The sequence below is a fragment of the Pseudonaja textilis genome, chromosome 1, assembly GCF_049901715.1.
Source record: "Pseudonaja textilis isolate UNSWEBS1 chromosome 1, rPseTex1.2, whole genome shotgun sequence".
Lineage (NCBI taxonomy): Eukaryota > Metazoa > Chordata > Lepidosauria > Squamata > Elapidae > Pseudonaja > Pseudonaja textilis.
Window position 1 is genome coordinate 132,189,092 of NC_141990.1, and position 22,493 is coordinate 132,211,584.

The window sequence follows — 22,493 nt, forward strand, 5'->3', positions numbered from 1 at the left end:
TAGTCCAACCCCCTGCTCGAGCAGGAGAGTCTATTCCAAATACTAGCCTCTACCTAGGATCGAACTCACAGCCTCCTGATTGTGAGGCGAAAGCTCCACCTATTTCTAAGCGTGCTATAAACAAGACCCCCGCCCTCAAAAAAAAAACCCCAACCATCCTCTCCAACTGACTGGCCTGATGAGGACCTGACAAAGCAAAATAAATTCCTCCCAGAGCCTGAGCTGACTTAACATACTTGAAGATCCTGAGGGAAAATATCTGCTTCCGAGTCTGCCCTGCGAACACATCAGCAAGCCGACAGTCCTGCTTTTTCCATTTTGATTGGAAAAAATAACCTGCCTTTCCTTCTGTGTTTGCTTCCTTTTCTTGAAGGTCTTTATAAAAGATTATGAAGTAAAGTTTAGGGAACATGGCCTTTTGAATGCTCCCCCACCTCCCTACTCCCAAATGTTTACCTGGCAGACAATCCTTTTTCATATCAAGAGAGGCTTTTCTGTTTCTAGAAATTTCCCCAGGTATTTTCAACTTGTTTGGCTCTTCGTTTAAATGCTAAACTGTATTTTCATCTTCAACGGATTGTTTATTAGATGTATCTTTTTCAGGAGGCAGAATTTTGCTTTGCTTTGCTTTGCTTTTAATATGCATTCTTTGAAGCTGAAAGGTTGTGAGGAATGCTCGTTTTTAAAGCTAACAAACTCATTCAAATCTCCCTCACTCGGTCCAAAAGTAGAAGCATCAGGACTGAATGGCTACTGCAGTGGAGCAACCAAATACATTTGTCACTTGTATAAAAATTGTGTTTCAGTATTTCCAGGCTCCCATATCACACTGGCTTCTCTCTTCCCTGTGCATTTTTCACTAATATCTTGGTAGAAAATCCATGGACCACACTACCCCTCATCCACACCCCTAACATTATGCTACTAACATCCCATTAGATTTTTTTTCCCCCAGTTTGTTTCCAATAAGTGTGCTAATGCAGCGGTACCCAATCTTTGTGGCTTGGCTGGCGTGAGGGAAGAGGGGAACGAGGATGAGCCAGTGGCAGGCTGACATGCATACACAGCTCCACTCACAGGAGCAGTGGGCTGCCATACATGCACATGTGTGCCAGTCCAACTCTCACATGGCCCGGGTCTGAATAGGCCCACACAGCCTGGTAGTAGCCTACAGCCTGGTAGTTGCGGACTCCTGTGCTAACCCTCTGTTGGTCTTGCTACGCCTATTTTCTCTTATTAAGAAAAATCTTCCCACTATCAAAATAGTCCAGCCTTGTCACTCCCATTGCATTCAGGTATATCAGCCAATTACTGTTAGATCTCCCTTACAAAACAGGTGGCCTTCGTTTAGCAACCACAGTTGGAACTGGCAATTCAGTCGTTAAATGAAGCAACCACTAGGTGAAACCACAAATGTGTTTACAATCTTACTTCATCTTTCCTTTGTTTTAAAGGCCTGTCAAAGTCTTATATATGTGAGGACCGGTTTTAAAGTTACTTTTTCAATATCATTGTAACTGCGAATGGTTGCTAACTGAGCCTGTCACTAAACAAGGAGGACTAGCTGTAATTGGAAGATTAAAAAAAGACATTTCAAACCTCTGCAGCCATTTTTTGTATTGCCCGCAAAACATTTTCTTCATTTTTGTTTATCACTCTACAGGTGAAAGAAAAGATGACTTGGGAAACTTCTTTGTTTTTAAACCACTGTGAATAAGAAATGTTTAAAAAGTTGAAAAGAAAAAGAGGCCTGCCCAATCTATTCTGTCGGAATCATCTGGCTGTGGAAATTACAATATTCAAAGTGGTTCTTGGTTGTGAGCAATCCAAAGCGCCCTGGATTTTATTACTGGAAGGCTAACAATTTAAAAATCCAGTTGGTTTTGTAGCATGCAAACCAGCCTTGATAATGGTCACAAAAATTACCCAGTCACATATTGATTTGGGTCATTGTGGTTTATTTCAAACTTTCATTATGAATTCGAGAAGGAGGAAGAGAGAAGAAAAGTTATGCTTGTGAATTCCAGGGGAAATTTCAATTGTCTGTACTTTAATATACATCAAATGAAGTGCAGAGGATATGAACCTTACACTTAAAAGACTACTGGTGCATGACATGATTGAGAAGTACTTTCAACCTGAAAACTATTTCACTTCCTGTCTGTGGCCACAAAGAAGCTACGTAAGAAACTTCGCTTTTTCTCTTTCTCGCTCTTATTTGTCTCGGTAAACATTTGCTGAATTTCTTACGTGAGTCTGGAGTTTATTGACATCCAAATATTTTTCTGGTGGGAGTATGTTTCCTTTCATTAGTCTTTGCAATTACTAAATGAGTATCATTGACCAAAAATGAAATGTTTTCTTAGTATCTGCCTACACAGAAGTATGGTCGAGGAACAGAATATAGCAAAGCATGGCACACCTAGTATTTTGCCATGTAAAACTAAAGAGCTATGGGGGCAGGCCAAAACTACTGTGAGAATTCTATCGCAGCCATTTATCTATATTGTGCCTCATGCAGCATGAGTGTGCAATGCAATGGGTACACAATGTAAATGAGGATGCAATGCAACTCAATATTTATTTAACTCAATAAAATAGATGGGAGATGTCCCCCCCACACCCCCGAAAGCTAAGTTGTGAACCTTCCTGTATAACTGTGTAATACTGTGTAACGGTGTGGTATGCTGGATACTCTGCAGTGGATAAGAAGATGCTCCAGAGAGTTATAAACACAGCACAAAAAATCACCGGTTGCTCTCTTTCTTCTTTGGAAGAGATTGCGAAGACCAGACTCCTCTCTAGAGCACTAGAAATCTCCACAGACCGTTCTCATCCTGGACCTTCATATTTAGATCCGTTACCATCAGGGAGGTGTTATAGGTGTGTTAAAATGAGGACTAATAGATTGAGAAACAGTTTCTTTTCCAAGGCAGTAATTGTCTTGAGTCAAACAGTGCATTTGTGATATTATTATTATTATTATTATTATTATTATTATTATTATTATTATTCTGTAGTGTAATTGTGATGTGGTGTTTGGGGCACTGTGCTGGAGTAGCTTTCAAATTTCATGTATTTGTGGAATGAAATGACAATAAAGGTATTGTATTCTATTCTATTCTATTCCAAGCTTTTCCAGGCCAATTGAATTCCAAAGAGAGGCAGTTTTTTCTAGTTTTCACTATATCATAAATTTCAAGATAAAATTTGGAATACCAGGGGCCATGGAGAAAGAGGATTAGGAGACCAAACCCACCTATATCCAAGACAATTTTATTTTTATTTATTTATTAAATTTATATCCCACTCATTTCACTATCAAAAGACTCTGAGTGGCTTGCAGAATCATAAGTGACAATATCAACAATTAAAAGTTTAAAAATATTGAAGTACTGAGCATTAAACATTCACCTTTCACCTAATAAATAACCTCCCCTATCGCACTCACTACAAGTTCTCGAAGTTTTATCAACTCTGAAATGCTTTTCCTACATCTTCTAATCCAATCTTCCAAGTTTTTTTAATCTGCCTTCATTCCCCTTCCACAACATTCTCTCATTTTTAACATCTTTTGGAGCATATCCAAGTACCAGACATATAATACAAGTCTTGAAGATATTCTTTTATCTAAAATATATAATTCCTTGTCTCTAGTCCCTGTGAACCAAACTAAATTGGAGATAAAAGTTGGTAGATTTCTGGGTAGGAAGACATAGATGTAGCATGTTTATTGTATTTTCTTTGAGGCCAAAAATTACAACACTCTTATTGTAAGAGACAGTTGTATACAGGTAAATAAAACAGTGAGGTGGTGAGCCATACTTGTTTGGACTGCAGGTAAGAAGGAAATAATTTTCCCAGGTTGTTACAGCCTTCCCGGCTAAAACATTTCCTGCATGTAACGAAGTTGTCTAGCAGTCATACTCTTATTACATCATTTTCCTAGGTGCTAGTAAAACCAATCCATGGACTTTCATTTCATATAGGAGTGGGCAAAATACAAATCTTCTTTCTTACAGTGAAAAATGGTATAATTCGCAACTCTAAAAAGAAAAACCCCACCATTTCCTCCTTCAATTTGATTAACCTTTTAGAAATTGTTTCTCCTTGTTTTGAAAATTGAAATATCTTGTTCTTTCTCTCTTAGGGCACCAGTTGAACAGTTCCTGAGACAAACTATGGTTTGGAATTGAGGCAAGGCAGCGGTTCTACCCTGGCAGCCTTCAGGTATGACTAATTAAGAAAAGTGATTGGTAGATTTGCTACGGGCAGGAAAATCATCAGCCAATTGCTCTCTCTGTCTCTAACAGAGCTAGAAAAGGAGCTGAGTTTTGATCCAGAGCAGGGGGCTCCAAACTTGCCAACTTTAAGACTTGTGGACTTCAACTCCCAGAATTCTCCAGACAGCATGGCTGGCTGAGGAATTCTGGAAGTTGAAGTCCACAAGTCCTAAAGTTACCAAGTTTGGGGACCCCTGATCCAGCGGTTCAACTCTTCATCAAACCTTGATCCATGATACCGGGCTTCAGATATAAATTCCCCCACCTGACCTGGAAGTCTCTACTCATCCTACATTATCTGTGATGTCTGATATATGAGGGTAGGGTATCTGAAGGTGAACATTGGAGAATCCCCATTTACTTCAATCCGCTGTATCAGCTGCTTTTCAATCAGAACATCTGTTTTTAACCTGGATGAAGAAATCTCATGCAAAACTATGGTACTTGACCTGCCCTGTAATGCCTAGTTCAGGCGTGTCAAACTCACGTCGTCACAGTAGCGTCACATATCTTTTTTTTCCCCTCACTAAACTGGCCGTGGCCGTGGCCAGTGTGTGACGTATCCGGGCCATGGGCCGTGACTTTGACAACCCTGGTCTAGTTGGTGCTTTGTGAAGTGCTGATCAAGCATTATTTGAAGATTTATTTATGTACTGGAGCTGATTTGCCACTCCAATTCAGCAGGACTCTGAGTAGGTTGCATTCCTTTCTTACACTATGTGGGCAGATGTCTGGTCCATCTGTTGTCTAAACCTCAAGAAGAAAGGAAGCAAATTGCCACTGACCATGGGAAGGGAGAGAGCCATACCTCCAGTTTCGACACTTTCCAGCCAATGGTGGGATTCAAATTTTTTTACTACTGTTTCTGTGGGCATGGCTTGGTGGGCATGGCATGGCTTGGTGGGTGTGGCTTGGTGGGCATGGCAGGGGAAGGATACTGTAAAATCTCCATTCCCAACCCACTCCTGGGGGAAGGTTACCAACAGTTCCCTTAACTTCTCAAAATTTCCACTACCGGTTCTCCAGAACTGGTCAGAACCTGCTGAATACCCACCTCTGTTTCCAGCCTTTGCTGCTTCATCACCCCAAGAAAACCCCAAGACATTAATGGGGAGATGGTGGAAAACATGACTTTTAACACCAGAAGGTTAGGTAGAGGTAGCATTCAGCTCCTGGCTGGGGATAAGAAGAAGCAGCATCCTAAGGAGATGTCCTTAAAAGAGGTTAGCAAAGCATCTTTCAGCTGCTGCGTGGATGAACCCTTAGACTGTTATTACTGTTGCTGTAGGTGTAGCCTGCTTTCTTTTCGACTTTTTAAAAAATTCTGCTTAGGAAATAGTTTTTGATGAAATATCCACATTTTTTCTCAACCCTCCTCTTCCCCCCCCCCCGGTCAAATAATTTTATTTTTAAAAAGAAAAGCCCTGGTCACTGAAGTGTAACTAAAGCGCACTCTGATATATACAATGCAAATATCTTCTCAGTTCTCTAACTCAAGTGATAAATAAAAATTCCTAAATAGTACATGTCAACACACATATCTACACACACAAGTCCCAGCATTGTTTTTGTACAGATTTAGATTTTTTACAAAGAATAGATCTGTGGGGGTGGAATAGTAAAAAGATAAAGATAACACCTAATAGAATGCAATGCACATAATTTTCAAGCATGTGGCAATTATGTGAGTCCAGGGCTTTCTTTGTGATTCAAGTTCAGCTTGGCCAGATGAATGCAGGTGTCTTTCCCCCCCCGCTCCTCATTTGGATCAGATTTTTTTTTTCATTGTCTTTAAAAACTGTGGAAATATCTCTAGTGAATCCAAAGAATTTGTGCACGTGCTACTTTTTTAGGACCTGTTTGGTACCTATTTTGTTTGAATTTGTTAGTGCTTCTGACACAAATCAAAAGCCGCCATGCCTACATCATTGGGAGATGTGGAGGGTCAGACAGATCGTTCTGGAGAAGATTATTATTCGATAGTCGATACTTGTTGATGACCTTAAACCATCAAATTTGTTTAAAGAATTTCCCCCAAGCTTGTAGTTCTAAAATCACCACTCTTTATCTCAAAATGGTTCGTGAGAAAGGAGACAGAGAAAGTACTTTCCCGAGACAAAACCACAAAAAGGGACTAGCTGTCAAAAATACCCACAGAATTATTTTTAAAAACATCTTTTTAAATGCTTGACTTTTTTAATAGCTCTCTTTCTTAGCAAGAAGTTGCAATCTTCCTTATCAATCAAATGACATTTCATTCAGCTGTTAAAATCCAGCTCATTTTGGCCCCAACTTGCAAGTTTTTCCTACAGATTTTCATTGATTTGTTGAATGATTAGTGACACAGTGAAGAATATCCAGTAATTCAGTAAGGGCTATTTGAAGTTCAGATTATTCTAAAGCATCATGTTTTTATAATGTTGGCATGCAGAAAACTCTCTGGCAGCTCAGCTTGCCATAAAGGTCTAAAAAGCTACCATCCCATTTCCAAATGAACTGTAACTACAGACAATTTTTCCATCATCAGTCGCCACTTACCAGGAAATTTACTCAGAAAAATGTGACTCTGAAAGGAGAGTGTGGAGAAGGGGAGGCGGAGAAGGGGGAGAGAGAGAGAGAGGGAGGGAGGGAGAGAGAGAGAGGGAGAGAGGGGGGGAGAGAGAGAGATGGGGAGAGATGGGGAGGGCGGAAGAGACAGAGAGACAGAGAGAGAGAGAGACAGAAACAGAAAAGCTCTGCTCTACACAAAAGCAAATTCCCCGCACTTTTCCCTTGCAAATCCAAATTAACAGATTTTTAGTTTTACAAATTTCAGAGATATGGTTAATTATGAACCAGCAAGTAGCAAGAATTCTACATTTTCAATTTATGAGATTCATCAGCCACCTTCAGCAATTGCAACTTACCCTGGTATAAACATGGCCTAGCAGCACCTTTTTTCTGCTGCGTCCTCATGATGATGCGTTCATCCCCAATGAGGCACCTTAAGTCCTGCTTAGCTGGACTACAGGTAGTGCTCAACTTACGACCACAACTGAGCCCAAAATGTCCATTGCTTAAGTAAGACAGTTGTTAAATGAGTTTTGCCCTATTTTACAACCTTTCTTGCCAATGTTGTTAAATGAATCACAGAAATTGTTTAAGTTAGTAACACAGTTGTTAAGTGAATCTGGCTTCCTCTTTGACTTTGCTTGCCAGAAGGTCGCAAAAGGCGATCACATCATGCCAAGATACTGCAACAGTAATAAAATACATTCCAGTTGCCAAGCTTCCAAATTTTGATCCTGTGACTCAGAGGTTGTGTGATTCAGCAGGTTCTGACCAGTTCTGGAGAACCGGTAGCGGAAATTTTGAGAACCGGCCAATACCACCTCTGACTGGAGATTTTGCAGTATCCTTCCCCTGCCACGCCCACCAAGCCACGCCCACAGAACGGGTAATAAAAAAAACTTGAATCCCACCATTGGTGTGACTATGGGGGTGCTTCATGTGAAAAAATGGAGTCGACCCCTTTTTCAGTGGTGTTATAACTTTGAACGGTCACTAAATCAGTGGTTGTATGTCAAGGACTACCTTGTTAAAATGCTGCTTTCCCCCTTATTCTCACGGCCTCCAAGACAGCCTCAAGATACTTCAAATCTGTTAGGCTTCTCGGTAGTGGAAAGGGAAGTAATGTGACTTCAGTATGCGGGAATAGAGGCAACAGAGCAGAGGTGGTATTCAGCAGGTTCTGACCAGTTCTGGAGAACTGATAGCAGAAATTTTGAGTAGTTTGGAGAACCGGCAAATGCCCCCTCTGTATGGCCCCACCCCTATCTATTCTCTGCCTCCCAAATCCCAGCTGATCAGCTGGATCTTCTTTTGTTGCCCTGTACAGGAGAACGGAGCTGGAAAGCAGGTTAGTGGGGTGGGAAGGGAATGGGGATTTTGCAGCATCCTTCCCCTGCCATGCCCACCAAGCCACGCCCACAGAACTGATAGTAAAAAATTTGAATCTCACCACTGCAACAGAGGCAGGGCAGAGAGAGACCAACAATGGGGGTTGCCAGTCTCGTGCCTTTTTTAGTTTCCTGCCATCTCAACAGGCTCTTTCCCTACTGAACTTGCAGCGTTCTCTGGGCCCTCCACAATTGTGGCAGGATGAAATGTGCTGTAGGCCTTTGTAACTGAGCGGTCTCGGCCTACCCTTTTGAATTCATCTGTTTGTTATTTGTTAAGAGAGTATTATAGTATTTTATTTTATAATAAAATATAAAATAATGTGTTATTATTTCATAATAGAATTTTTAATTAGAGAGACCTCCTTGTGTCTGTGGAGATTCTCAACCTTCCAGGTTATGGTCGTCCCAGAGGTGGCTGGACTTTCTTGTTTCTATCTTTGGAGGACATTTTGCTTCTCATCCAAGAAGCTTCTTCAGCTCTGACAGGATAGTGGGGAATGGAAGGATTTATACTGAAGAAGCTTCTTGGATGAGAAACAAAACATCCTCAAAAGAAAAAACAAGGAAGTCCAGCCGCCTCCTGAAAAAGCATCTCCAGGACAACCATGACCTGGATGACTGAGAATCTCTATAGGGAAAAAATCTATAGGGAAAAAGCAGAAAAGTCCAGTTGCCTCATGAGAAAGCACATTTGGGTACCCCTTGTGTATTTTTAATTGTACTGTTCCGGCTGTAATAAACATTTGATTGATTGATTATACACACACACATATACATATGCATATGTGTGTGTGTGTGTGGTGTATGCATATGTGTATAGGTATATTATATATATACATATATACACATACTAGCTCGATACCTGTGCTTCATTACGAAATTATGTGGTCGGGCTTAGTTTTGGGGGAGGAAAATAAGGGAGGGGGGAATTCTGCCTCTGCCTACCAGCATCCATCGGTATTCATCTGGCTAGCGTCCTGTCAGTGTGTGAGAGAGTTGAGGGCTGTTTGGAAACGGAAACAGTATTTGCTGTGTGAGCAAGAAGGAGACAGCAAGGAGCCTGGGTATGGCTTAGCTCAAGTGTTCTGTGCTAAAGCTGCTTGGTGCTGTGAAACTGAAACCGAAACTCCTCTGCTTGTATTTTGCATTTGGAACAGATTTCTTTTCATGTGAGGAGGAGGAGTAGAACTCCTTAGCATCAGAGCATGTTAATAATAATATACGAAATACGAATGCTCTGATTGTCGTTTTGAAAATCCTTTCTTATTGAGCACCTAGTAGCCAAGAGGAACATACATGCCAAATTTCAAGTTTGTAGGCTTTACGGTTCTAGAAATTTTATGATGATGCGTGAGTGGTATTTCGCTCTTATGTATATAGAAGAAGATATGTATATGTATATATATATTGGCAAAAGAAAGCTCAAGATTGTATCGTTTGGATACATGCGGAAGAGGCCTTCATCCTATAGTGGAAAGACAATGGCTAGCCGCTAGAATGATGATGATATATACACACACATACACCCCTATATACATATATACAAAAGCATTTTTTTAAAAATATTTTTATTCTTTTTAACATGGTAAGCTGCCCAGAGTAACATTGTGGTGGGATGGGCAGTAAATGAATTTAATAAATCAATAAATAAGATTATCAGGACTCTAATCCAACATCATTTCCGGAGCATCTTGGATGCCTACAATATTCCGAGAAGCTGAATATCCTCACAGAAGGATGTATGGCTCTCTTAGGCAACTCCAGGAATCCAACTTCTCAGGGACCTTGGTTAACTTGCTGTATGAATGGACCATGTGGAATTATCATCATGTTCATTGCAGAGAGCGGTGGTGGTCAGTTTCTAAGAAAAAGCTTGCAAGCATCCTCATTCACTCAAATTTTCCCGTTTAATTTCATCTCTGCCTCTCAGTTTGGTTTTAAATAAACGGCAGAGAGGCTCACATTTTTCAGGATTTAATGTAACTTTTATAGAATTCAACATCCTCTTGCAAAAAGAGAAAAGTGGGGGGACTTTGGAGGTGGGGGAGGGGACAGGTCCCATGGAGAGGAACCTCAGCTGACCCAACTTACATGTCACAGGTCACAATTTCCAGTGCGGTTTTTCTAAAACAAAGAGAGCCGTTGATTATCCTTCCACAAAGAAGCCATAGAAAAATTTGCCTTCTATATTAATCAACCTGATTAGCATATGGACTAATTGGAGCCTCATCCTGCTCTGGCTTTTCCCCAGATAACTTCTGCTCTTTTCCTTGTGTTCGAAGGGAAGGATATTCTACCTATTTTTGTTCTTATTATTAGCAGCACTTCTTCCATAATCTCCATGTTTTGCTGGCTCTCTCTGCTCCTGACCTTCCAGGGATCTAACCAGATCCCCAGCCGCATCCTCCCATACCTACCACCCCCATTCAGATATTGGTATTATTATTTTAATTTGTGAAAGCAGCTTGCTTTAAAATGCAACATTTTGCAAAAGCAGTATTTTACTGGAGGAATGTCTTTTACTTCCCAGAAGGCAAGAAAACAATTGTTTCCAGTAATTGGACAGTTTGATTAGAGGCAGGTGGTGCAGAGCTGAGGAAACTGGAGCCACGAAGCCAATTTTAGCGTCAAGCACATTTCCTTTCACTTTAAGATCCAGCAGCATAACATGCAAATTGCTTCCAACAACAACAAAAAGAGGGAAATGTAAATTTAGTTCCTATTTATTATCTCAAAGGAACTGGCACTTTATTCAAAGTTGAGGCTTGCAGCACTTCGGAGATATGATGCACCTACTTCGTGCATTGAGTGTGTGGGCCTCACACAAGGGCCAAGCCAAAAACAAAAAAGGTTACGAATTCCCTTCTGTATCATCATCCAGTACCTCAGTCTACAAAGCAGATTAGAGGAAATGTAGGAGCTGAGCCTTTGTATGCGTGTATGCATGGCTTCAAGTCAGATACCTTCTCTAAGGGACACCTAGCGAAGTTCCTTCAGTTTTCTTGTCAAGATTTCAGGAGTTGCTTGCCCTTGGCTGCTTCCTAGAGCTGAGTGTGAATGACTAGCCAAAGGTCACCCAGCTGACTTTAGGCCTGAAATGGAACTAGAACCTCCCAGCTTCTAGCCTGGGACCTCAATCTTCATCCTCCTCTTTTAACAACCCCATAATTCTTTGCGGGGTGGAGACTGGGCAGCTGAATGGAGCTGAGCGTTTACTGGCCGGATGCCCTTCCTGTTGCCAAAGCGGAGGTTTTCTCAATGTGCCCAGAGAGACAAATATCTGCTTCTACATAGGATTGAACTCACAGCCTCCTGATTGTGAGGCAAGAGCATCAATCGCCACACAAAACTGGCTCTTTAATGTTAATAATCTCATTGACTGCAGATGATTCAAAGGAGATCTCATCAGCAAGGCCTGCAATGAATTCAGCCCGATATTTACCTTGCTACAAACTCCCACATACATTGCAGTTAGTTTGCTGTTTATTTATTCATTACTTAATTTGCATCCGGTGTTATTTATTTTTACATATAGCATAAGGCAGTGAACACATCCAACACACCATCCTCCTCCTGTTTTCCCCACAACCACAGTCCTCTGAGGTGGGTTGGGTGGAGAGAGAGAGAGAGAGAGAGAGAGAGAGTGACGGCCCAAAGTCAGCCAGCTGGCTTTCGTAGCTAAGCAGAAAACTCACAGTCTCCTGCTTTCTAGCCTGAAGCCTTAGCCACTGCACCAAACAAGCTTGAAACATTAAGTAATAAAATAACAATAACATTAAGTAATAAAATACGGTGCATTCAAGGTGGTTCTCCTCCACTCTTTAGATAGGGTGTAGGGCAGTGGTGGGATTCAAAAAAAACTGACCACCAGTTCTGTGGGCGTGGCTTGGCTTGGTGGGTGTGGCAGGGGAAGGATACTGTAAAATCTCCATTCCCATCCTACTCCAGGGAGAAAATCCCCATTCCCTCCCCACCCCATAAACCTGATTTCCAGCTCCGTTCTCCTGTGCAAGGCAACCAAAGAAGACCCAGCCAATCAGCTGGGACTTGGGAGGTACAGAATGGATATGGGTGGGGCCAGTCAAAGGTGGTATTCCAAACTACTCAAAATTTCCGCTACCGGTTCTCCAGAACTGGTCAGAACCTGCTGAATACCACCTCTGATGTAGGATCATATGGAACACCTTCCCAATAAAGACATCTAGATACAGAACAGTTTCTTTATTCATTTGGTTGTGAAAATATTAGTGTTCAAGGGCTAAACTAGCAGATCAAATACATTTAACAGAGGCTACTTCAAAAGGACAGAGTAAAAGGTGCCTATAACAGTGTGAAAGCAAGCCTAATTTACAAGGTACCAAAGGCTTATTTGTCACATGCGCCTTTGCAGATTTAGGATGTATACATTCCAAAGTAGCCACGCCCATAGCTTCAGTTCAAAATATAACAAGTCTACATATGACTTATTCTAGGCCTGGAGACATGTTCTTGCTAGCCATCCAAAGTCACTTTGTAGAGTGAGACGGGTGGCATAAAATGTCAATAAATAAATAACTCAGAAGAACAGTTATCACTGACTACCACGTATTAAGGATGGCGGCCACTGCCTCAGCCTTATCTTGCAGCCTCTGAATCCTTCACTGAACATCACACCACTCCATGGAATTTCAGTGGCAAAAGGATGAAATTTAAGAACATGATTTTTTTGTTTAGGTTTGAGAAATGAAACAAGTATAAAGTGAAATAGATTCCCTGAGTTTCCACCAAGCTTAAAATGTTGTTGTTGTTGTTGTTGTTGTTGTTGTTGTTGTTGTTTTTAATGTCAAACGATGTCTGTGGAGATTCTCAGTCATCCAGGTCATGGTTCTCTCAAAGATGCTTTTTCAAAGGGCAACTGGAGTACGTTCTTCCTTGAGGAAAAACAAAATGCAGTTGCTTTTTAAAAAAAGCATCTTTGGAACAATTACAAATGATCCATACCTCCAAAAAAAAAAAATGGCAATCAAGTAATATAGGAAAAATCTGCAGAGCGGTAGGAGTGTCTGTTTGGGCCCGCTGACCAGGTGGCAGGTGAAAAGGTCATTTAGAATGAAGGAACTGGCAGCACTCAGAACACCTGCTCAACCAGGGAAATTTTTTCCAGCTTTTTTTTCTTCTGTAATCACCAGCTCTGATAAATTTTTAACTGGATCTTTCTTTAAGAGACTTTGCCATCTCTGTCTCTGTCTCTGTCTCTCTGTCCCTCTCTCTCTCTCTCTCCTACTCCCCCCTCTATCTATCTATCTACTATCTATCTATCTAATCTATCATGTATCTACCCATCATCTATCTATCTAATCTTCATCTATCTATCTAATCTATCATCTAAATATCAGTCTAATCATCATGTATCTACCCATCATCTATCTATCTATCTATCTATCTATCTATCTATCTAATCTATCATCTATCTATCAAATCTTCATCTATCTATCTAATCTATCATTATCTATCTAATCTTCATCTATCTAATCTATTATCTATCTATCTATCTATCTATCTATCTATCTATCTAATCTATCATGTATCTACCCATCATCTATCTATCTAATCTTCATCTATCTATCTAATCTATCATCTAAATATCTATCTAATCTATCATGTATCTACCCATCATCTATCTATCTATCTAATCTATCATCTATCTATCTAATCTTCATCTATCTAATCTATTATCTATCTATCTATCTATCGTCTATCTATCTATCTATCTATCTATCTATCTATCTATCTATCTATCTAATCTATCATCTATCTATCAAATCTTCATCTATCTATCTAATCTATTATCTATCTATCTATCTAATCTATCTATCAAATCTTCATCTATCTATCTAATCTATTATCTATCTATCTATCTAATCTATCATCTATCTATCTAATCTTCATCTATCTAATCTATTATCTATCTATCTATCTATCTATCTATCTATCTATCTATCTATCTATCTTTCTAATCTATCATGTATCTATCCATCATCTATCTATCTAATCTTCATCTATCTATCTAATCTATCATCTAAATATCTATCTAATCTATCATGTATCTACCCATCATCAATCTATCTATCTATCTAATCTATCATCTATCTATCTAATCTTCATCTATCTAATCTATTATCTATCTATCTATCTATCTATCTATCTATCATCTATCTACCCATCATCTACCTATCTATCTACCATGTTTCTCCAAAAAGATGAGCCACCTTGAAAAGAAGCCCTATCACATTTTGAGTACATGTGGGCAAATTAAGCCCCACCCACAAAATCAGCCCTAATTAAGACCCCGTCCAAGGGGGCAGGAGGCAGGGCGAGGAACACAGTAAAAAATAAGCTAGGGTGGGGGTGGGGGGTGGAGCTGCCCTCCTTACCAGGCCTCGCCCACCCTGACACCTGCCTCGCCTTCTTCTGTGGCCACTTGCCACCACTCACACACATCACCCCAGCCTCTGTTTCGCCTTCAGATGCCTGCTGGAAGAAGGCATCTGTAGCCAATAACAGAGCTCTGATCAGAGAGGTGGGCCAGCAGCGGGCTCCTGCTGGGTAGGGCTGCCGGTGCCACCGCTGAGAAGTGAGTCAATAATTAGAACCCTCCAAAAAGAAGACCTAGCCATTTTGGGGGGGGAGGGTCAAAAGAAAATAAGAACCGGCCTTCTTTTTGGAGAAACACAGTATCTAATCTATTATCTATCTATGCGTCATCTATCTATTTATCTAATCTATCATCTATCTAGCCATTCCTCATCTAGCTAGCTAGTTAGCTAGCTATCTGGCTATCTGGGTTATAATTTTTTTTTAATTTATTCAATTTTATAACCACCCATCTCACACAAGTTCTATGGGAGATGAACAATCATAAAACAACTAAAGACACAGGTACATGCAGCAGTAGTGTTATATGTGTCAAATATCCAACACCATTTACTATCATTTACTACCCATTTGGCATAGGTGAAACTTCCAAACGAGAGGCCATGAGGATCACCTATATGGCTGCTTGTCTAAGCAGTTCACAAGAACCCATAAAACAGAGTTAAAAATGAAAGTATCATTCCTTCCAGCACCAAACCAACATCCTCACAGTTCAATCCCCATGCTTGGGGATAGGTCAGTTAGTTGATTGATTGATTGATTGATTGATTGATTGACAGACAGACAGACAGACATTGTCAGAAAGGTAGGAAAAAGGTTTCTTACAAGATTTCTTCTTTTCTCTTGCTTTTTTTTCTTTCCTACTTTTTCTTTCCTTTTCATTCTTTCTTTCCCTTCCTTTCTTTTTCCTTCCTTCCTCCTTCCTTCCTTCCTTCTGAGAAATTTCCTGTTGCAAAGCCATTTAGCATCCCCTGCATCTCGTTCCTTTCTCCCCTTTGCCTTGAGTCATAATCATTTCCTTAATCTTTCTTTTTTTTCCCCCTTCAATATCTACCCATGTACTGGATGTGATATCCTTCTGGTCCCATTATCCGCATTTCCTAGCCACTTCATTAATTGCTTCCTTTACTACTTTGTCTCCCGAAATGCCAGCTCCTAAACATCATTACTAAACAGGCCGCTGAACTTTGCCACTTGCTGTAAGTAAGGAACATAATAAAGTGAACGCCTGGGCCATTTTTGAGTGGGGAAAGATTTAAGAAGTGATTTAATGAAGTGATCTGGATGGTAGACGGCAATGGAGACTTTTGAAGCTTTTTTACCAAATTCAAAGCAGAGTGAAATTTTCAGGTCTAACAGGCAAATGCCACTGGAAAGTCCAGCCAGGGGTTTCAGCCAAACAGCTGTGTTCACCACTCAAGAAAACAAAAGACAGAAGACTCTTTCGGTAACAACAAAAGGGAAGAGTCCCTGTCCTTCTTTCAAAGCATGAAGAACAATGGTTGTTTTCTTACAGTTACTTCATCTTTGATACCACATCACAAGAATAAAATCATTGTGTCAAACAGGGTAAGACATTCATTGTGATAACATGAAGTTCACATTTGACCCTTTGGGCATCCTAATCTCCCACTCACTGGTTTGTGAGTTACAAGAGTTGTGGAAGAGAGAAATTCCCTTTATTGGCCAAAATAAATACAAAGCTTCATATTTCTCTCTCTTCCTGCCTCCCTGCCTCCCTACTTCGCTTCTCTTCCCTTTTCTCCCTTCCCTTCCCTTCCCCTCTCCTCTCCTTTCCTCTTTTCTCTTCTCTTCCCTTTCAATTGAAATGAAGACTGCACACTTGTATTTAACAACCAGCAACACAAGCTATAAAATTAAATGGTCAATTTAAATGCTGGTGTTGACAACATTTAACCTTGGTAAAAGTCATTAGCAAAGTGACTAAGATTGCCAATTCCCAACTTGGGTGCAGAGAAAAAAAATATTGTGGAAGGTTCACTGCAATTCTGATGGCAACTTGCATGGAAAAGGAACAATTTTTCAGTGTGTGGAAAACACACTTATTTTTTGTGGTTGTCCAAACCTGGGGAAATCATTAGAACAGTATTTTCCACCAGCAACAGAACTTTAAGAATTATCCTTGAGTTTAGGTACAAATTCAGACTTCTTTATCAATGTGGACAAGTTGTCTGACATTTTTACGTAAGTAGAAAGTAAAGCAATTTTGTAAAATACATATTTCTTCTATGACAACTGAGTGGCCCAAATAAACTGCTGCTTGGATCTTTATCTGTAGAAGAGAAAATTTTATATATGAATAAAGGCAGGCGAGCCATACTCAGTATGATTTGATCAGTGGTGGGATTAAAAAATTTTTACTACCAGTTCTATGGCCATGACTTGGTGGGCGTGGTGTGGCTGGGTGGGGGTGGCTTGGTGGGCATGCCAGGGGACGCATATTGCAAAATCTCCATTTCCTCCCCACTCCTGGGGGAAGGTTACTGCAAAATCTCCATTCCTTCCCCACCCCACTAACCTGCTTTCCAGCTCCATTCTCCTGTGCAGGGCAACAAAAGAAGACCCAGCAGATCAGCTGGGACTCAGGAGGCAGAGAATAGATGGGGGCCGGGCCAGTCAGAGGTGGTATTTGCCAGTTCTTTGACCTACTCAAAATTTCTGCTACCGGTTCTCCAGAACTGGTCAGAACCTGCTGAATACCCACCTCTGGATTTGATGCAGGAACAAAACTATTTGTGTTGTTTTAAAGAGAACAGAGTTTCACATTAGATTTCTTTACCAAGCTGCAAATATGCACCGTCTGATCTCATAATCTGACTTGCTAATTTTTAATTTGCCAATTAAGCTTAGAATGGGTGGTATGTCTAGAATATTAGAACAAGTGACAAGAGGCCACAAATGGTTAAACTATTCCTTCATAATTGCAGAGAAAATTTTCTTCAGATGGATACTAGGTGATAGTCAATGCTGCTGAAAATTCTGTGAAGAAGCAAGAAGTAGGTCTTCGCATTATGTGTAACAAATAAAATTGCCTCATTACTATGACCCAAATTTTCTCTTCACATATTTTTTATTATGCACAACTAGCCCTTATCACATAATCTAATTATTTTATCACTTTTATGACAATACTTAACACTGTTTGCAATTCACATAGGCAGTTGCTTAAATGGAGCGTGCTCTGCATTTATATTGTTGGCAAATACATATTTCAGTTGCAGTGAAATTCCATTTTGGGCTTTTCTTTTTCTCTGAGTAATTCTGAGTAGACGTCTATATGGAGCTTACAGAAACCTCAAATTGCAAAGCTGACTTGAAGTGCAAAGCACAAAATAAATTCAATTCTATCATAATTAGAATCAATTATGTAAACCCTACCATGCTGCAAAACATATCATTACACTTCATATGCTTTGCGCCTTATGGAATGCTAAACCCATTTTGCAAATTGCATTCAACAGTCTAAGGAGCTACTGGTCATAGCCCAGGGAAGAAATGACAGCATTACAGTAAGTCCGCAAAGTTTAAATCCATGAGTCTCAGTGAAGATGAGTCCATTTTGGAAGTTGCTTACCAAATCATAATTAAGGCTAGAAGAATCAAAATGCTAACGGCTAATCAGAAAGATTCATTTCGCTCCTGCCTTTCTAAACATTGAGAGATACATATACATTCCTGTCACTCAGGGTATCAATTACCAGACTCCCTCCATCAAGTCACTCTACCTGTTCCGGATTCTTTTTATTCTTTCCAGAAAGTTGGAAAGAAATCTGTCAGAAGGTGGGAAAGAAATATATCTGTCCATCCAGAATAACAGAGCAACAGAATAAGAGGTTGGAAGAGACCTTGGAGGTCCTCTAGCCCAATTCCATGCTTAATTTCCATTTCCATTTCAGACAAATGGATGTCAGAGATGCAGCAGCTCAGAATGTTGCTAATCAATCCATTCAAACCTACTTCAGATCCCGTCTGACAAAGAATCCTGTCTGGCAAATTCCAGGAGAAGAGCCTCTTCTTGTGTGGCCCCTGCCCTCTGGAATATTCACCCTTGGAGGTGAGGTCCACCCACCACACTCCTGGACTTCCAGAAGAGCCTGAAAATCTGGCTCTGCTGCTTGGCCCGGTGCTGTGACAGAGGCTTGCTGCATTTGAGGGGGGCAGGTGGGGTAGAGAAAATCCCCAGGCCACCCATCACCTTGGCTTTTAACTTTTGAACTTTCTTCTTTCATTCCTAATGTTAATTGCCTCGTATTACATTTTTTTTAATTATTATATTGTAAACTGACCAGAATCACTGTATCAATGAGATAGATGGCATAAAAATCAATCAAACAAACAAATAAATAAATATGTTCACTCATTCATTCTAAACTTCCTTTGCATCTTCATTTCCTCAAGGGATCTATAGCAGAGTTTATACAGCTTTCCCAGTGGTGGGATTCAAAAATTTTTTACTATCAGTTCTGTGGGCGTGGCTTGGGGGGCGTGGCAGGGGAAGGATACTGTAAAATCTGCATTCCCTCCCCACCCCAGTAACCTGCTTTCCAGCTCCATTCTCCTGTGCGGAGCAACAAAAGAAGACGCAGCCAATCAGCTGGGACTCAGGAGGCAGAGAATAGATGGGGCCAGTCAGAGGTGGCATTTGCCAGTTCTCTGAACTACTCAAAATTTCCACTATTGGTTTTTCAGAACTGGTCAGAACCTGCTGAATACCCACTTCTGAACTTTCCCTGTATTTCCCAGCACAGACAGACAGACAGACAGACAGACAGACACAGAGGAAGGCTGAGGGAAGGGAAGCACGCACAAAAAAGCCCATAAAGTAGGAGAAAATACAGGTGTCTTCCTCAAACCCTGCTCTGCACATTTTCCCTAATACTTGTGTCAAAGAAATGAGGCAACATAAAGTTACTTTCTCCTGAGACAGCCAAGGCTGTGGTTGTGGGTAACTCCTGCCAACCCCTGAACTAAAGACTATTATGCAAACAAGCATGAATAAATTAAAGACAACCTTGCAATGAAAGAGGGGGGAGGAAGAGAAGTGAGGACAAAATGACAAGTCAAAGAAGAAACATTAATTAGAATCCAATGGCTTGATGTACCTTGTTTGATTAAAAAAGAAATTAATTACCCCCAAATTGTATATTAGGATTAAAAAGCTCCCCGGAAGAGGCGGCAAAGGTTTTACCACTAGAATCCATGACTGGTATCTGGAAGAAGAGTTTGCATCTAATTAACATTATTTTATGTCACTCTAATTAAGATGACCTCATATTATAATTAGAGATACGCTAAATTACTTGGAAATAATGAGGATGATTGGATACCCACTGTGTGTGCCAGTTTGGAAGCTTTAGCGCTCACACTAATTCTGTTCACCTCAGTCATTTTCAATCAGGGAGTTTCCCTCCCCTTTTTCAATTCCAAACAGGTATTAGCTTCGAAGAGAGAAGCAGGCACGGATCACATGTCCAATGATGTCATTTGACTCCTCATTCATTTAGTATCTGCAGGACTCACAACACGACAAGGTGGAGTAATTCAAGTACAGCATTCAACTCCAGAAAACAGACGTATTTTGAGGGGGAGGGAATTCTGCTAGAGAAATTAGGAGATGGGGGAAGTTGCGTTATCCAAAATGTGCCTTGCCTACATTCATTTATCGATGTATTTATTGATACATTTGGTGAGTTTGGTGTAGTAGTTAAGGTACCGGACTCGAAACCGCTTTACCATACCCACCAAATATATAAATAAATAAATCTATAAATAAACCAAATGTAGGCAAGGCACATTTTGGATAACGCAGTTTTCCCCTTCCTGTCAAAATCAGTCTGTTTTCTGGAGTTGAATGCTGTACTTGAATTACTGTGAGTTTGCTGTAGCGGTTAAGGTACCAGATTAGAAACCAGGAGTCTGTGAGTTCTAGCCCCTCCCTTAGGTACAAAAACAGGTTGGGGGACTTTGGGCCAATTGCCAAAAGATTGTGAGTTCTAGTCCTGCCTTAGGCAAGAAAACCAGCCAATCATCAGGAGACTGTGTCCTGCCTTATGCATGCACTCACCTCCCAGAGGTATTGTGAGGAAAAGGTGCAGGAAAAAGGAGTAGTAAGTATGTTCACCACCTTGAGTTACATATAAAATAAAGACAGGATGAAATAAAAACTTAAATAAATAAATAAATTTAATTAAAATAAAATAAAGCTTTAAAATGCAGAGAAAATTGAAAGTGAAGCATGGTGACATTAATATATATATATGTATGTATGTATGTATGTATGTATGTATATATATATATATGTGTGTGTGTGTGTGTGTGTTTGTGTGAGCAGGACTGGAATTAGCAATACAGAAAGCAACACTGGGGTCAGGGTGGACAATTTGATGACAATGTTAAGCCGCTGCACAGAGATCCTTAGAAGGCCAAGTCTATGCTTGAAAACATCAGGCTAGGAACCGAAAAAAGAAGAGCAGATGAAATACTGCCCTTATGCAAATTTGTGGTGAGACCACACTTAAATTATGTCTCCACAGGTGCAAAAAAAAGGCAACTAAAACGATTAGGCGGCTGAAGCAGCTCTCTTGGGAGGAAAGGCCTGAGACATTAGCGCTCTTTAGCTTGGAAAAAGGAGGCCGAGGGAGGCGGGAGGCATGATTGACACATACACAAATAAGCATAGCATAGAAAAAGCAGAGAGAATTTTTTTTTTTCCTCCTCTCACAACAAACATCAAAGCTCAAGGACAGCCATTAAAATTAAATACAGAGATTCTGGACTAAAGAAGGAACTATTTTTACACGATATTAAATTGTGGAATTTACTTCACTGCCAGAAATTTAGTAAAGGCAGCTATTCGGAGGCATAAGCCACTAATGCTTGCTAATATCAATGGCTCCTGGATCACAGGCAGCATGGCTTACATGTTGCTACTGGGAAGTACCAGTGGCAAGGGGCTATTTCTCTACCTCCAGTCCATTGGCCACAGCATGACCGGCAGTGCCAAACAAGCTCAGTCTATAACGTGATCCAATTCACATTTTTATAACTTTATCTTCGAGTATCGTAAAGGTGGATTGTAACCCAGTGATTTGTTTAGAAGTGGGGCCAGCTAATGGACCAGGGTTGACATGCTAGTAGTGTTCCAATATTTGAGGGGCTGCCACAAAGGGGTTGCCTATTTACCAAAGCATCTGGAGGCAGGACCAGAAGCAATGGATGGAAACTTATCAAGGGGAAAAAGAAACTTAGAACTAAGGAGAAATTTCCTAACCATGAGAACACATAACCAGTGGAATGGCTTGCCTTCATGAGTTGTGCGTGCTCCATCACTGGAGGCTTTTAAGAAGAGACTGGACAGCCATTTGTCTGAAGTGGTATAAGGTCTTTGGACTAGATGACCTCCAAGGTCCCTTCCAACTCTGTTATTCTATTATTCTGTTACGTAATTAAGGATAATGGGGAAATTTTGCAGCGGTTGTAAGAAAGAGGCATTTCTAACTGATTTGAACTGCTTTCTAACTGATTTTCTCCCCACTAAGCATTGATTTCTGGAACGCCAAACCACCACCGTCACAGCCATGTGATCTGAATATGCACAACAGTTCTCCAAATGCCAAACATTCCATCAGCTCGAAAAGATGGGGGATCCTTGCCTTATCATTACCTTCCCCAAGCTAACATAATCATGAGATAAAGTGGAGAGTGCTACTCATTGACATAGTAATCACTAAAAAGAAAAATGCAAGGCAATCAGCATTAACAAACTGATAGGATTTATTTCTAATTTTAATGGCCAGGCACACATAATTGGGAAACTTACAGCTTTTAACAAGCT

The 22,493-nt window shown here is 40.5% G+C and overlaps 1 long non-coding RNA gene across 1 annotated transcript in view; it reads left to right on the forward strand.

Moving 5' to 3' along the window:
* The first annotated feature begins 2,174 nt into the window (after positions 1–2,174).
* LOC148127811 (uncharacterized) overlaps positions 2,175–22,493 on the forward strand; it is a 65,096-nt gene continuing 44,777 nt past the window's right edge. The window contains exons 1-2 of the long non-coding RNA XR_015740200.1: positions 2,175–2,250; positions 4,151–4,230. This is a non-coding gene — a long non-coding RNA (uncharacterized LOC148127811). The remainder of the gene's footprint in view (positions 2,251–4,150; positions 4,231–22,493) is intronic.